Raw genomic sequence first — 13,283 nt, forward strand, 5'->3', positions numbered from 1 at the left:
GTAAATTTGCCACTGCCACATATGTTCATATGTGCAAGAGACGCGCACACAGGAAATACACGGCAGCATCGACACAGAAGTGGTTAGAATTTTTCTGCAGTGCAGAAGCAATCGTGACTCACGGGTTCTTTAAAATTAATATCCCATAATCATGTGTGAATAGTGCAAAGATTTACCTGATCATATACCAGTTACCATATACATTTCACTGATACATTACACTGATATGTAACTGTAACTGGGTGGCCTAAAACGTTAATGCAGCATGTGAGATCAAAAGCGGGTTGTTGGAAAGTGACAGCGTGAGATAAAAGATACAGCTGACGTTTTGACATCCTTTGTATATGCTGATGGAGAACATTGGCCTCTTAATATGTTTAGTTACATTCATTTTATTGGGCACTTGATCATTTTATCAGCAAAAAGTGGATCTTGACAGTTTCATTGTGTACAGGTTTAAACTACATGCGGAACAACATTTGAAAGATTAATGTTATCAAAGCTGATATGCTTTTTCAATAGCCTCTGAATGCTAAGCCACTTTTTAAAGTTTAAAAATAGATGAGAGGGTAGTGCAGAGGAAGTCCTGTTGGTGCTGGTGCAGCCCACAGCCCGATTGGCTCAGAAGAATATACATACATGATCAGAAAGATAGAACTGTCTGTGGGGCGCATGAACAATTGTTAATAACTTCCTGAAGATTTGTGGAAGGAGCTCAATTTGCATGTTTTTTGCAGTCTGAGAAGAAAGTGACATTTCAAACGTAGTTTGATTCTGACTAATCGGCAGTGGAAATAGCAATCAGAAAATTAGTACTTCACCAGCTATGTAAGGGGATCTTTATAAAATAGATGATACTGTTTGCAGCTTCTCTGTTTAGCTGTGTGTTACAGTTAAAGCTGTATTATACCAGGGTGTTTTACATAAGAACATAAGAATTAGGAACAGGAGTAGGCCATCTAGCCCCTCGAGCCTGCCCCGCCATTCAATAAGATCATGGCTGATCTGGTCGTGGACTCAGCTCCACTTACCCGCCCTCTCCCCGTAACCCTTAATTCCCTTATTGGTTAAAAATCTATCTATCTTTGACTTGAAAACATTCAATGAGCTAGCCTCAACTGCTTCCTTGGGCAGAGAATTCCACAGATTCACAACCCTCTGGGAGAAGAAATTTTTTCTCAACTCGGTTTTAAATTGGCTCCTCCGTATTTTGAGGCTGTGCCCCCTAGTTCTAGTCTCCCCCACCAATGGAAACAACCTCTCTGCCTCTATCTTGTCTATCCCTTTCATGATTTTAAATGTTTCTATAAGATCACCCCTCATCCTTCTGAACTCCAAGGAGTAAAGACCCAGTCTACTCAATCTATCATCATAAGGTAACCCCCTCATTTCTGGAATCAGCCTAGTGAATCGTCTCTGTACCCCTTCCAAAACTAGTATATCCTTCCTTAAGTAAGGTGACCAAAACTGCACGCAGTACTCCAGGTGCGGGCTTACCAATACCTTATACAGTTGCAGCAAGACCTCCCTGCTTTTGTACTCCATCCCTTTCGCAATGAAGACCAATATTCCATTTGCTTTTCTGATTACCTGCTGCACCTGCAAACTAACCTTTTGGGATTCATGCACAAGGACCCCCAGGTCCCTTTGCACCACAGCATGTTGTAATTTCTCCCCATTCAAATAATATTCCCTTTTACTGTTTTTTTCCCCAAGATGGATGACCTCACACTTTCCGACATTGTATTCCATCTACCAAACCTTAGCCCATTCGCTTAACCTATCCAAATCTCCTTGCAGTCTCTCTGAGTCCTCTACACAACCCGCTTTCCCACTAATCTTAGTGTCATCTGCAAATTTTGTTGCACTACACTCTGTCCCCTCTTCTAGGTCATCGATGTATATTGTAAACAGTTGTGGTCCCAGCACTGATCCCTGTGGCACACCACTAACCACTGATTTCCAACCGGAAAAGGACCCATTTATCCCGACTCTCTGCTTTCTGTTCGCCAGCCAATTCTCTATCCATGCTAATACATTTCCTCTGACTCCGCGTACCTTTATCTTCTGTAATAACCTTTTGTGTGGCACCTTATCGAATGCCTTTTGGAAATCTAAATACACCACATCCATCGGTACATCTCTATCCACCATGCTCGTTATATCCTCAAAGAATTCCAGTAAGTTAGTTAAACATGATTTCCCTTTCATGAATCCATGCTGCGTCTGCTTGATTGCACTATTCCTATCCAGATGTCCCGCTATTTCTTCCTTAATGATAGTTTCAAGCATTTTCCCCACTACAGATGTTAAACTAACCGGCCTATAGTTACCTCCTTTTGCCTGCCCCCTTTTTAAAACAGAGGCATTACATTAGCTGCTCTCCAATCCGCTGGTACCTCCCCAGAGTCCAGAGAATTTTGGTAGATTATAACGAATGCTATAACTTCAGCCATCTCTTTTAATACCCTGGGATGTATTTCATCAGGACCAGGGGACTTGTCTACCTTCAGTCCCATTAGCCTGTCCAGCACTACTCCCCTAGTGATAGTGATTGTCTCAAGGTCCTCCCTTCCCACATTCCTGTGGCCTGCAAATTTTGGCATTGTTTTTGTGTCTTCCATTGTGAAGACGGAAGCAAAATAATTGTTTAAGGTCTCAGCCATTTCCACATTTCCCATTATTAAATCTCCCTTCTCATCTTCTAAGGGACCAACATTTACTTTAGTCACTCTCTTCCGTTTTATATATCGGTAAAAGCTTTTACTATCTGTTTTTATGTTTTGCGCCAGTTTACTTTTGTAATCTATCTTTCCTTTCTTTATTGCTTTCTTAGTCATTCTTTGCTGTCGTTTAAAATTTTCCCAATCTTCTAGTTTCCCACTAACCTTGGCCACCTTATACGCATTGGTTTTTAATTTGATACTCTCCTTTATTTCCTTGGTTATCCACGGCTGGTTATCACTTCTCTTGCCGCCCTTCTTTTTCACTGGAATATTTTTTTTTTGCGCACTATGAAAGAGCTCCTTAAAAGTCCTCCACTGTTTCTCAATTGTGCCACCGTTTAGTCCTTGTTTCCAGTCTACTTTAGCCAACTCTGTCCTCATCCCACTGTAGTCCCCTTTGTTTAAGCATAGTACCCTCGTTTCTGATACAACTTCCTCATCCTCAATCTGTATTACAAATTCAACCATATTGTGATCACTCATTCTGAGAGGATCTTTTACGAGGAGATCGTTTATTTTTCCTGTCTCATGACACAGGACCAGATCCAAGATGGCTTGCTCCCTTGTAGGCTCTGTTACATACTGTTCTAAGAAACAGTCCCGTATGCATTCTATGAATTCCTCCTCCAGGCTACCCCCTGCGATTTGATTTGACCAATCGATATGTAGGTTAAAATCTCCCATGACTACTGTCGTTCCTTTTTCACATGCCTCCATTATTCCCCTGATTATTGCCCGCCCCACCATGAAGTTATTATTTGGGGGCCTATAAACTACGCCGACCAGTGACTTTTCCCCCTTACTATCTCTAATCTCCACCCACAATGATTCAACATTTTGTTCATTGGAGCCAATATCATCCCTCACAACTGCCCTGATATCATCCTTTATTAACAGAGCTACCCCACCTCCTTTCCCTTCTTGCCTATCTTTCTGAATCGTTAAGATACCCCTGTATGTTTAATTCCCAATCTTGGCCACCTTGCAACCATGTTTCTGTAATGGCCACCAAATCATACCCATTTGTCATGATTTGTGCCGTCAACTCATTTACTTTATTTCGAATGCTGCGTGCATTTTGTAAGGTGTAGTTTGCCTACATAGACAACAGTCACTGAACTTCATTTGTATGTGAAGCGTTTTGAGATGTTGCTGAAATCTGTGATCAGGAACTCTATAAATATGTCTTTCTAGTGTTATTACATTGCTCCGAATGATGGTGTAAAGACCCAAAAGATTTTGCCTTTCATAAGTGCTATTGGGAGGTAGTTCATTAGTACCTGTTTTCAAGATTGAACTGTTCAGAAGGAACTACATTAAGAGTTTCTCCCATGTGTAAAATTTCAAATTTTAAGAAGCCAGCCCTGGTCCGCGGAGCTTCGAGGTAACGTTGGTCATAACCGCATGTAGAAAGGCCCATGATCTTCCGTTACCCCCATACCCCCCATTTTCTCCCCCAGCATTCCTGGAAATGCTGACTCTTGTTATGAGGTTTAGTTCTGTGGGCTCCTCTGGTACCTTACCGAACAATCCCACAAACATTTTGAGCTTAGGAATGACCTCAGAAAGCACTTTTTCACATAAATGGTAGTGAAAATCTGGAGATCTCGCCTGCAAAAGGATGTGGGTTCTGGGTCAATTGAATTTTCACTGCTGAGATCGAGAGATTTTTATTAGGTAAGGATATCGAGGGATATGGGGCAAAGACAGGTAAATAGAGTTGAGGTGCAGATCAGCCATGATATGATTGAATGGCGGAACAGGCTCAAGGGGCTGAATGGCCTACTCCTGTTAGTATGTTCCAATTGGCTATTGTTCTTGTGTAATCCCAGATAATGAGAGTTAGTAGACTTTTCAGTCTCATTAAGACTTCAGTCAAGCTCAATCTTGTCCTCATCTGAAGTTCACCCACATGCATTTTCAAGTAGGGGGTCAGTCGATAGTATTCAGGAGTGAGGACCCAGCCTGATTATTTTTCCCCCATCTCCTTATCCAGCAATGCCATTTAATTTTAGGGAGGCTTGAAAAGATTCCTGTGAAAGATTCATCTGTCTGTATCACTGTTTCTGTAATACTTACAAATCTCTTGAATGTAATATTTAAAGAGTACATTTCTACCTCTACACACGATGTACAATATTAGCAGTGGGAGCAGCCTGGAGCTGCAACAATACCATAGTATTGATTGCTGGTGAACCAGTTCAAGGTCTGTAGGAGGTATCAATGAAGCTGACAGAGACTAGCTTCATCAAGGACTGCTGCTCATACAGCTTGTCGATATGTTGGGTAATCTTCTGACTGATGGCAGTCTCAAGGTGCTTCACAGAAGCATTAACAAACAAAATTTGACATCGAACCACATAATGGGATTTTAGGGCAGGTGACCAAAAGCTTGGTCGTAGAGGTAGGTTTTAGATGGCATCTTAAAGGAGGGGAGAGAACTGGAGAGGCGGAGAGGTTTATGGAGGGAATTCCAGAGCTTAGGGCCTAGGCAGTTGAAAGCATGGCCACCAATGGTGGAGCACTGAAAATCAGGGACGCGCCCGAGACCAGAAATGGGGGAGCGCAGAGATCTCGGAGGGTTGTAGGGCTGGAGGAGGTTACAGAGATAGGGAGGGACGAGGCCATGGTGGAATTTGAAAACAAAGATGTGAATTTTAAAATAGAGGCATTGCCGGACTGGGAGTTAATATAGGTCAGCGAGCACAGGGATGATGGGGGGGAACGGGACTTGGTGCGAGTTAGGATATGGGCAGCAGAGGATGAGCTCAAGTTTATGGAGGGTGCAAGTTGGGAGGTCAGCCAGAAGTAGTGGTAACAAAGGCATGGATGAGGGTTTCAGTAGCAGGTGAGCTGAGGCAGGGGCGGAGTCGGGCGATGTTAAGGAGGTAGAAGTAGGCAGTCTGGATGATGGAGAGGGTATGTGGTCGGAAACTCAGCTTGGTCAAATAGGATGCCAAGATTGTGAGTGGTCTGGTTCAGCCTGAGACAATGGCCAGGGAGAGGGATGGAGTCGGTGGCTAGGGAACGGACTTTGTGGTGGGGACCGAAGACCATGACTTCGGCCTTCTCAATATTTAATTCTGCTCATCCAGTACTGGATGTTGAACAAACAGAGTCAGGAAATTACCACGAGCATTTTGTTTGTTTCTATTCTCACCAATTCTTGACATTCAATGGTTCCCTGTGCGTTAAGGGCTATGGAAAACACTCAGTGGGATGTTTGGCAAACTATTCATTATTGTTCAGAGAATTATATTTGTATTTTGACAGGAAAATGTCTCAGTATAGGGGTTGCAGAATTACACTCTAGTCATACTGCAGGTTTGACACCATTACCTGCTTTGAGAGTATTGTGAGTGGGCAGCAGTGAATTCCACTGGTGTACTCAAGTAAAATGGAGCTTTGTACATATGCACTTAAAGATATAGGCAGAGCTCCACATACTAATGCTAGTGAAATTATTTTTTTCCCCTCCAGTATACTCCCCTCCTTTACTGAAGGATCCAGTTGTTGTACAGTTTCATGGCCACATCTAGTTCTCTATCATGTTGTCGAAAGCACATTCTTCATGCATGGGCCTAGGCAGTGAATGTTGGCAGGCTATTTGACCAAGAAGGGCGTCACGGCCAATATTGAACCAATTGCCACCTGATGACACATACAAGGGATCACTCTGTTAAGCAATGAGGAGTGGGAACTGTTGCCCTCTCTGGAGCTCAGGGGTGCCATGGCCAGTTGCAGCATCCAAATTGCTGTCCTGGCTAATGACACGCAACTCGGCACAGAATCGAACCTGCCACCACCTGCTGTGCATGGCTTAACTGGGGACAGTTCCAAAGTGAAAAGGATTCGTTCTTTCCTAATGGAAACTTAAAGGGGTCGTTCATCAGACCACCTGGTACTTTAAAAGGGTAGTCCATCAGATATTAAATCAAATCGCTTTAGAAAGGAGATCATAACTGAGTGAAATCTAGTACTGACAGTGGATTTTGAAGGTTTTCCTGGAATTTCATGCTCCTAGCTTTCGCCTCCGTTTTACTAACATTTGTTGTGGGATATTGTTAGTGACTATTGTAGCTTGGCTTGCAGTTGGGCAATTTTAATGATCAAATTCTTAGATGCTACAGAAGTTGAAATTGTGTGTGTTAAATGATAGTCTAATGTGCCCTCAATTATTTTAAATAATTCTGGGTTTTATTCAAATCCATCCAAAATTCCAAGTTCTGCCCCCCCCCCACCAGCTCCCCTGCAGTGATGGGCAGGACTGGGAGCGTAGCGGAGATGAAAGGAGGAAAACTACATGTTGAAAAGCTGAAATGAAAACAGAAAATTCCGGAAGCTAATCCAGCTAATCTGTCAGCAGTTACAAAAAGAAAGAAAATGGGTTAACCTTTTTTGCATGTAGATCCTTTGTCAGAACTGGATGCTGTAAGATAGGCCTGAACAAAATGAACGACGGAGATGGAGGCATCAGGGGACGCAGACAAGCCCACATGAATGTCAAGAGGCAAAGGTTTGTAAACTCGTATCACAAAGAGGCAGTGAATGGGTTTAATAACCTGCAAACAGGTACTTTCTGGAAAGACGTGATGGAAGATATACAAAAATTAATCTACGCCAAGTAAAGATATTAAAGAACTTCACAGTATGAAAACGGCTCAGCAAAACAGTAAAAAGAAAAAAGACTTGCATTTATATAGCGCCTTTCACAACCACCGGACGTCTCAAAGCACTTTACAGCCAATGACGTAATGTGGGAAATGCGGCAGCCAATTTGCACACAGCAAGCTCCCACAAACAGCAATGCGATAATGACCAGATAATCTGTTTTTGTTATGTTGATTGAGGGATAAATATTGGCCAGGACACCGGTGATAACTCCCCTGCTTTTCTTCGAAATAGTGCCACATCCACCTGAGAGAGCAAACGGGGCGTCGGTTTAATGTCTCATCTGAAAGACGGCACCTCTGACAGTGCAGCACTCCCTCAGCACTGCACTGGAGTGTCGGCCTGGATTTATTAGCTAACGAAAGACAAAGCGGGGGTGAAGACCACTGCAAAGTGGGAGGGATATGAGAGAAACAGACAGGAAAATTGGGTAGACATCTACGGTCTGAGGTTCTTGTAGTCTGTGTTTAGACCAGGGGATTATAGCGTTCCCAGGAAGTAGATGAGATACGGTTCTAGAAGTTTATATTGAGCTTGGTTGAAAAGGTGTTGGAAGCAAAGGCAAACACAGGGTGTATCTGTCAGTTTATCACATGGTGCCTGAGAACTGGGTCACATGCACAGGAATGTGCAGCTGCAATGTGCTCAACCACCGGCAGGCAATATGGCCACCCTGGTCCAGTAGCAAAAGTGTTATAATTAAACTTGTATTTTTTTTTTAATTGCTTGCCAAATTAGTGATGAAATTACTGTATTAAATGTTCCAAGTACCAAACTAATGCGAATACTTCTCAAATATCTCATGACACACCTGCTTCAACTAGATTCTGCACAAGTCCTCAAAAGGCATGTTTTACACGCAGGGTTTCTCACCTTTTAATCAATCTAACTAAATACAATATTGAATTAAAAAAAATATGTAATGAGTGATTAATTTCTGAAATATTTTAATGAAGTTGAGGTGGGATAATGGCAGTGGCTGCTAGTAATAATTCGCTGAATGTTTCTGGGGAAGTATGGTATCACCTCCCCGCCTTACCCAAACCAATCTAATTTTCCCTCTCTCCATCAGATTACCGCTGAAAGCCCAGCTTTCACCGATCCCGATAAAGCCAGGCCCATAGTATTTATTCAGTATGATAATAAGTTCACTGATTTGGCAGCACTGCTTGAAATGAAGTCAGATTAATATGCAATAAATGTCGACTGTCAAAACTTTTCTGTTAACACCGTGTTTCTCAAAGTACTGAAAACTGTCAAAGTGATTGTGGTTTCCCTGTCTTAAAAAAAATTGGACAGTGCTTAAACTAAGAAAATAGCATTGAGTAGAGCCAGTGTAAAATGACATAAAATTGAGATGGAATGGTTAAGCTGAACAGTTAAGAGTTCTGAGAATTTATTGCATAAACTAGTAGGCCAAAGGACACGCCATTTTATAACAATAATTCTCCCTCTGGTGCAATAGGGCAGATTGCAATAGGAAGTAAGATGACATGGGAGGTGTACACGTTACCCAAGACTTTCAGTATATTATAGATGTTATTTTTGATTAATGAGTGAGAACAGAAAATGTAAGATTAACATGATTCTATGTTGTAATTTGAAGGTACACAGTGTTTGATGTGAGGGAGGTAGTAATTGACAGACATTGGGCTGGAATTTGCCTGATCTAAATTTCACGGTAGTTTCCACACCAATCTACCTTACTTGGCAATTTACTCCAAAATTTCCTCATGATTTCAGTAGAATGTGCCGGCACATAGAAATTGGTGTAAAACAAACCGAGAAAAGAGCTTCCTCTCTGATTTCCCCCAATCATGCTCTGTTCCCTCTCCCTACCACCCAGCCATAGTTATAGCAGGATTAGGTCAATCGGCCCATCGAGTCTGCTATGCCATTTAATAAGATCATGGCTGATCTGATCATGGACTTAGTTCCACTTCCCTGCCCGCTCCCCATAACCCTTAACTCCCTTATCGCTCAAAAATCTGTCTATCTCCGCCTTAAAAATATTCAATGACCCAGCCTCCACAGCACTCTGGGGCAGAGAATTCCAGATTTACAATCCTCTGTTAGAAGAAATTCCTCCTCATCTCAGTTTTAAATGGGCAGCCCCTTATTCTAAGACTATGCCCCCTAGTTTTAGTTTCCCCTATTAGTGGAAATATCCTTTCTGCATCCAGCTTCTTGAGCCCCCTCATTAACTTATATGTTTTGATAAGATCATCTCTCATTTTTCTGAACTCCAATGTGTATAGGCCCAACCTACTCACCTATTTTCATACGTCAACCCCCTCATCTCCGGAATCAACATAGTGAACCTTCTTAGAACAGCCTCCAATTCAAGTATATCCTTCCTTAAATACAGAGACCAAAACTGTATGCAGTATTCTAGGTGTGGCCTTACCAATATCCTGTACAATTGTAGCAAGCCTTCTCTGCTTTTATACTGTATCCCCCTTGCAATAAAGGCCAACATTTCATTTGCGTTCCTGATTACTTGCTGTACTTGCATACTAACTTTTTGTGTTTCATGCACAAGGACTTCCAGGTCCCTCTGTACTGTACAATTTTTCTCCATTTCAATTGTAATTTTCTTTTTTATTTTTACTGCCAAAGTGGATAACTTCACATTTTCCCACATTATATTCCATCTGCCAGATTTTTGCCTATTCACTTAGCCTGTCTATATCCCTCTGCAGATTTGGTGTGTCCTAGTTGTAACAGATACTTGTATCAACTTAGGAACATGTCTAGACTTATACATGAAGAATGTCCAAGTCATGAGGTACTGTAGGTCAGTCAGTGACTGTGTAACAGTACTGCAGCATTTGTCAGTCAGTGCCAGGGGAACAGTACTGCAGCATTGGTCAGTCAGTGCCTGGGGAACAGTACTGCAGCATTGGTCAGTCAGTGCCTGGGGAACAGTACTGCAGCATTGGTCAGTCAGTGCCTGGGGAACAGTACTGCAGCATTGGTCAGTCAGTGCCTGGGGAACAGTACTGCAGCATTGGTCAGTCAGTGCCAGGGGAACAGTACTGCAGCATTGGTCAGTCAGTGCCTGGGGAACAGTACTGCAGCATTGGTCAGTCAGTGCCTTCAAGAGATGAGGGGAGAAAATTGGGCATTTCTTTTTGTCATTCACCTTCTGGGACATTCTACCACACTATTAGTTATATTGCAGCAGTCTATGTATGTTGTCATGTGAAGTATTACTTTGATCTTAATTAAGGTCAGAGATTTTGCACAGTGCAACATGCCTCAACAATCCCTGTGATGTTCTTTACTTTGCATGTGCTGTGGGATTTACTGTGCAAATACCACAATTTTGCATGAAAATTCCTAAACAGTGAATTGGCTGTTTTTTTAAGCAAATTTGAGTAACAAGTGGCCTTTTGCCATAAATCACAGCCCTAATCATATTCTGACAAACCAGTGAACTAAACATTTCGCTCTGCTTGATGAAAACAACAGGTATTATTTTCAGTCCCTCTTCCTCTGACATGCAGATTCTTGATGCAAGGTTTGAAAACAATTAAAGTTTTGACCTAAAATCGTTGATATTGGAGTTTGATATGGAGGAATAGAAAGGTCAGTTTTCTTGTCAATCCAATCATTGATCCCAAAGAGATTTTATCCAAAGGATGATTGGCTTAAAATCTTAAAAGAAAAGACATTTTATGACTCTTTTATGTCATTTGTTTACAGGCATATGACATGATAAACCAAATAGTATTGTTTGCATATGATGCTGTTGTGTTGAGGACGATGCATTGATTTTCTGGGTTCTGCTTGCCACACCTTCCTGAGCTTCCCTGGTAGTCTAGTGGATCACTGCACTGTCTTATTTGGTGCTAATCTATACAGATGGGGAAGACAGACCAGAATGCTTGTTCCATGCTGATCTATACAGATGGGGAAGACAGACCAGAATGTTAAACGGGGCAGCAGTAAGGGTGCTGGTGTTGACCTTGGCATCCCGAGCTAGGGAGGGGAAAATTCAACCAGACACCCTGCTCATGGTCAATCTCCAGCAAGATCTCCTGGAAGATACATGTTAGGCTGGGAAAGGATTGGGCTTGGTCATAATTGTGCCCACAGTTAGCTTGTCAAAAACCATCATTTAGTGCCAGGGTAAGGTGTCTCTGGCATTCACACTAACCTTTTTAAAAAATAATTGGATTCTGGATTGGCAATACCTTTTGAAAAGATTGGACGCTGGGCTGATGGTTTAATGTTCTCCAGCACTCTAAATAGACAATACAGCTTAGAACCCATTTATATATTACTGGGTTAGATTTGCCCATGGATAAATATTATGTGCAGTAATTTGCTTTCTTTGTTTGTTTGTACTATGAATGAAAATAGCACAAATGCAAATAATATATCTCGGAGCTAAGAATGGGCCATCAATAAACAGTAACAAAAGCAGGTAGACTTACTGTGATCTACATTGATGCAAGTCATTAGCAATGCCATTATATCATAGAAGTTGTGACATCTTCTGAAAGTGTACTTTTAAATACAGCAGTATCTCCATCATTATCATGGTTATGACTACAGCAGCCATTTAATTGAATGGGTTACAGCTTCCCCTATTGCCTAGCTTAGTGTAACACCAAGCTATACAGTCTAGGGAGGTTCCAGGGTCGAGCCAGCTGCTCCGCGCCAAGTTAGTTTATCTCGGTCAACAAATAAATCAGGGTCCTACAATTGCCTCAGCATCCCTGAGCTGGGAAGGAAAAACTTCCTGCTCCTGATCGCGGTCCAGTGCCTTCTGTTGGAAAAAGTGAGTGTGAACATTGAATGAGTTTGGAAAGGTGCTCAGCGCAGTTACCATCACAGTCAAATAGCCTGCTGATACTTGCCTTTCTTGGCTCACACACACACAATGGCCATCTAGATGCGGTACAGGTGAGTGACTGGTGTGTGTGGAACAGTAATCTAGCACGTGTCAACACCTTTTGGAGGGGTGGGGGTGGAAGGGGGGTGCAGGGCGGAACTGGTAGAAAAATAAGGAGAAAGAAATTCTTTTGCAAATAACAAAATTTGCTTGATTTAAGTCATTTGTTTATGGGTGGCAATGTGGTTTGGTGGGAAAATATCTCTTTTTAGTGCAGGATTATCTACTGATATGAAAGGAAAATAGTAATTGAACATTATAAATTTAGCTAGGCTGGTATAAGAACTTGAAATTATTGTATGTCAGCCTTGGCTCAGTGGTAATGCACTCGCCTCTAAGTTAGAAAGTTATAGGTTCAAGTCCCACTCCAGTACGTTTAGGGGGGGGATTCTGACTTAGAGGCGTTCAGTCATAATCCCACAAATGGTCGCTTTGCACCATTGGCTCCTCAGCCAAGCACATACACCAAATGTCTGAACCTGCGGTTCCTCTTGTACTTGAGGGACAAAATCTAGGCTGAGGGAATACTTTCAGATGTGACGTTAAACAGAGGTCGGCTGGACGTAAAAGATCTCCCGCGCTATTCGAAGAAGATCAGGGAAGTTTTCGCCGAGTTTCTGGTGAATATTTATCCCCCAACCAATGACCAGAATATTTATCTGGTCATTATCACATTGCTGTTTGTGAGATTTTTCTGTGGACAAATTGGCTGCCCCATTTCTTGCATTACAACAGTGACTATTCTTTAAAAAGTTCTTCATTGGCTGTAAAGCGCTTTGGGATGTCATGAGGTTGTAAAAGGTGCTATATAAATGCAAGTTCTTTATTTAATAGTTCTATAAAAATTGTATCTTACAGACTGAGCAATGCAGCCTGTAAAAAGGAGATTTCATAGGGGTCCTGGTCTGATACATTGAAAGAATGACTGGAACCACACACAACTCAGTCCACATGTTGTTACACCGCAGAGGGTAGTGGTTTGG

General features: G+C 42.1%; 1 protein-coding gene across 2 annotated transcripts in view; it reads left to right on the forward strand.

Moving 5' to 3' along the window:
* The window catches only part of def6a (DEF6 guanine nucleotide exchange factor a), a 182,749-nt gene that overhangs the window by 620 nt on the left and 168,846 nt on the right, over positions 1–13,283 (forward strand). The window lies entirely within an intron of this gene.

Source organism: Pristiophorus japonicus, chromosome 17 (genome assembly GCF_044704955.1).
Source record: "Pristiophorus japonicus isolate sPriJap1 chromosome 17, sPriJap1.hap1, whole genome shotgun sequence".
Taxonomy (NCBI): Eukaryota; Metazoa; Chordata; class Chondrichthyes; family Pristiophoridae; genus Pristiophorus; species Pristiophorus japonicus.